The sequence below is a fragment of the Egretta garzetta genome, unplaced genomic scaffold, assembly GCF_000687185.1.
Source record: "Egretta garzetta isolate BGI_Z169 unplaced genomic scaffold, ASM68718v1 scaffold72, whole genome shotgun sequence".
NCBI classification, from domain to species: domain Eukaryota; kingdom Metazoa; phylum Chordata; class Aves; order Pelecaniformes; family Ardeidae; genus Egretta; species Egretta garzetta.
Genome location: NW_009259032.1, coordinates 861,797 through 866,234, shown reverse-complemented (window position 1 = coordinate 866,234; position 4,438 = coordinate 861,797). Strand labels below are relative to the sequence as shown.

The window sequence follows — 4,438 nt, the reverse complement described above, 5'->3', positions numbered from 1 at the left end:
CTGGGAGCTGCTGGTTCTTGGTGCTGAATTTGGTAATGAAGTGAGGAATAAGATAAACTGGGGTTTGTTTTAACGAGCCTGCCAGAGGGCTTCGTGCATGGTGTGCAGCCCCTCAGTGAAGCCAGGCGCCTTGTCCCTGTGGCGGGTCTGAGAGGCTGGCAGGCTCCCGTGTACACAGGATGCGAGTGTGCCGCAGGTGAGTGGGAGAAATAAATAACAGTTAGCAAAATTAGAGCGCAGGGAGGCGTTTCAAATACAGTGGAGAGTTAGAGGTGGGGGGCTACTGCTTCACTCAGAGAAGCTCTGCGACGTTGAAACCTCTTCCACCAGGAAGAGCCAGGTTGTGCGTCGTTGCTTACCTGCATCTCAAGGGAACACCAAAGCCAGGGCTTGTCCTCAGGGCTGCCTGTCCTCCCCCGGCTGCAGAGCTGTGTCATCCCCTCGGCCATCTCCTTGTGTCACTTGGCCTGGGCCCTGGTCCAGAGGGCTGCCGCCACGGCCGCCATGCTGGCAGCTCCCTGCTGGGCCCTGGGAGGCAGCAGGCTTCCCCAGCCTGCCTCAGGATTCGGGAGCGGGAGCAGAGGATGGTTTGCAGCCAGTATGAGGATGTCACACTCACTCAAAAGCAAAACCCGAGGAGCAAAAAAGGAAGACCGAAAGTTGCAACAGACCTTGCTCCCTGTCCGATGTGACTTGCTCATTTTGTCTGCCAGTTAGTTTTGCTTTTTACAGGAGGAAGGCTTGGATTACTTTTTCACTGGCAACATTGCCATAGGTGAGAAGAAACGTGGGCTGGAGGAGCAGGTGGGCACAGGGAAGCCAGGGAGCGAAGGATTGGTGGCAGCAAAATGCAGGGGAGATAAAGCAGAAAAAAAGCCAAAGATACTGACAAAGCCAAAAGGCTCTGGTGTCGCCCCTGCATTCGAAAAGAATAGATGAAAAAATGAAAGGTTTTTTCTTCCTGAGTACTTACGGATAAGGACCAACTCATTAATTTTTGTGATTAATTCACTTAGTGAAGAGTGCAATAAAGAGACTTGAAATTACTACTTCCACACTGCTGATATTTTCTCATATTTAGAACCATATGTTGATGAAATGGCTATTAATGAAGTATCTAACAAATATGAAATGACGTAAAGTCATTTTGCAGTGGTACCCAGAGTGGCCTTTACATCTGTAAGATTACGCTTATCCTAAAAAAGCATCTACAGGAAAAAAAAAAAAAGTTACAGCTGCTGTGGGAAGCATAATTCCCAATTACCAGACTTTTATTCATTTAGGCTATATGACCTGAGCTGATTTATGTACTTATAAACAGCCTTGATGGTTGGCAATGAGTTTGTCCTCACAGATGGTCTTGTGGGACTACAGCCTGATGTGGTACCAGCGAGAAGGAAAGACTACAAATGAGAAAGCTACAAATATGTATTTTTAAAGCTGTAGCTTCTTTACTTTATTTCCACTTCAATGGAAAACCTAAACTTTTCACCCTACCACAAAATAGGGCAGTGTGTTGGGTTAAATGCACTAAAGGTGACTAAGCAATGCCAAGTAAAGATTCCCATCAAGTCATTATACAAAGCCCTTTTTTTCAACTAGTACCAAAGCCACTTTTGTTTTTTTTCTTTTTTTCTAAAGAGGAAAGAGAAGTCCTCATACACCAAACATTCTGGTAGCATAGTCTAAAAGATCTCTTAACATAAATGCTTTTTCAGCTGTGAGAAGTACGTGTGTCACTCTCCAGACTGTAACATTAAATTCTTAGCCACCACAAGGGGTTTTTTATGCTAAACTTAGTCCCTGGTGCTATGACAGTGCTGAGTTCCCCTTACACCCAACACAGTATCTAGCACAACTGAGACCCAGTTTGGGTGAGGAATATTGCCATAGTGAAGACCAACAGAAAAAAAGGTAATTCAAATGAAGAGCAACTTTGACATTCACATACCTTTGGGGGGAATTTGAAGCAAGTTATTTTAGAGCTTCTGCTTTACTGTGCAAAAATCAAAGAAGTTGGAGAAGGTTTGAAGAAGTGTGAAATGGGAAGGACTTTTTTGTTACTTTTAAGAGAAAGAAGGTTGGGTACTGGGATATCCTCACCATTTACCAGTTTATCTGGTCATCAAAATGGAAAGTTGGCAGCAATGTAGACACACGTACAGCATAAAACCTACCTGACTCTGGTAGGTTTGGAGAACCTAGTATTTGCTGGACTGTTCTAGATTAATGCTCCTGTAATTATGCTGAGAATACTGGAGCTGGTGAGAGCAAGGAAGGAGGGAGGGAGAAAAAAAAAAAAAAAGTCAATCTGTACAAACCCCCTCTTTATTTTACCCTTGCTCTAGAGGTATGCCATTTGTCACAAAAAAATGATCAAGAAATAAGATTTAACAATCCCAGTTATCATCAGGGACAAACACCATCACTGAAAGATCTAGATATATCTACAGCTGTTTATCAGATTGGATTTTTTTTTTCCCAGAGCCTCGTATTTGTAAAGATGGGCTTTCTGACCTTTTACTTCACAACAAAAGAAAGCGAGATTAATGGGTTTGCCTTCTTTTTTAAACTATTTCATTCACTCTGAGGGAAGATGGTAGCTTATATTAATTTGGGGAGTTTGGGTGGTCAAACAATCAAGAGTTCAAAGTGAAAATTTGGATTACTGTCAGCTTCATTGTCAAGGTGTTTATAGGTGGAACTAGTGCCTGATGAAAAGGAAGATCAAAATCAGAACCCACTGTTAAAAATGTGTTACCTCATTCATTAATGTCTTCCCTGAATCTACCAAAATACTTAAAAGGGAGGACTGAAGTTTGTCAAGAGAGACATAAGCATCTTGGCTTAAAGGGAGAGGAAACTGACATCGTGATTCTTCTTTGAAGGTCTCTTTGGCTGTTCCTGGAGTCAAGGCTTTTTCTAGTCACATTTATCGCTGTTACTGCTAAAAGAGTAGGCTGTGCACTGCAGTGTGAAACTCCTGTAGCTGATCACGTATAATGTGAGTTTGGGGAATTCCACATTGCAGTTCACATTATTTGCACAAGAGATGAGAATGTGGAGTATCCAAGTAATTACAGGCTAGTCTAGTAACACAGATTCCATCCCAGCGCAGCATAACTTGGGCGATGCTGATTGTCTTTGGAGGCGAAAGGAACAGGGCAAGAAGAAACAAGTTTTTGTAGCGTTTTTCCTTTTGCAGTCTGCACTTTCTTTTTCATACCATGACAGCTGGTATTTATAAGACTGAACAATATACTTAATCCTTAGTTTTAGTAACAAGAGAAATTAGGCCACAGGCCTAGATCCGATGATGATAAAATTGGGGAATTGAGGAGCTTGTATGACTGGGACATAGCAAATAGTCATAAGAATTTTTTTCTTCATCTATATTTGTAATGTAAACAAGGGCAAAATTACAACAGCTGGAATGCAGGCAAAATAACTGCCTTTGTTCTGATTTCCACCCATTTGAGAGAAGGGGGAGAGAAAATGGAAGCGAAAAACAGAAGCTGAACTAGTGAAAGCCTAAGTCAGAAGACATGAACTTTAAGGCTGGAAAAACTGATGCTACTTCCTCATATTTCTACTTTTCAATTATCTTTCCTGTGAAATGGCACCCTTGTAGTCCAACAAAGTACTTTACGTAAGTGTGTGATTAAGTGTTTAAGTGTGACACATTGAAAGCATGTCTAATAAATACCAATTTTGATGGTATGCCACCTATGACTTCTGTTTTAGCATTCTCGCCCTTTTGTAGGTTCTCTAGAGCTCCATCAACTCATACACCATTAAAAACATTGCCAAAACTTCACTTTTACTGATGTGAGGTACAGGGAGCCCTTTGCGACTTTTAGGTGATAGGTAATGCTCCTAGGGTTTGATATTGGGGAAAAAAAAGTTAAAATAAGAAAAAAGAAAACTTGACAGATATGATAGTGAAGTTGCTAAAATCCAGGATGCAGAGAATAGAGAACTAGTGAGGCTATTTTGTAGTCATTTTTGGAGTACAGGCACATGAAGGGCATTGCATCCAGCCAAAGGAGATAAGTCAGTGCTTTCCCACTCACTCCATCAAGCAGTACAGTGTATTACTCCTTTAACCTAAGAATGGGAATATGTTTTTGAGGCTAGCGTAGAGTTTCATAGTGTAAGAAAACTCATTGTGGTAGAAGATATTTTTGTAATATGAAAAGAAGTGCAAAACCTGCCAACATCTACCACCACAAGAAAAAACAACTCAGAGTAAATAACTGCTCTGAATAATATTGGAGTGAAGTCCTACTAAGAGCACGTCTGGACTGTCTCCCTCTCCCTAATGCAGATCTCTGTTCCCTTTCTGAGGTGGATGAGAGATGAATTAGATTTGCTGTATTTCCGCTTGGCCCCTGCAGCTCAGGCAGCCAAGGTGCTTTCCACAGGGACGGTCACCCAC

At 41.9% G+C, this 4,438-nt stretch overlaps 1 long non-coding RNA gene across 1 annotated transcript in view; it reads right to left on the bottom strand.

The window, feature by feature from the left end:
- The window catches only part of LOC118451877, a 52,373-nt gene extending 51,773 nt beyond the window's left edge, over positions 1-600 (bottom strand). Inside the window, exon 1 of the long non-coding RNA XR_004841457.1 lies at positions 360-600. This is a non-coding gene — a long non-coding RNA (uncharacterized LOC118451877). The remainder of the gene's footprint in view (positions 1-359) is intronic.
- Between the last annotated feature and the right edge of the window lie 3,838 nt (positions 601-4,438).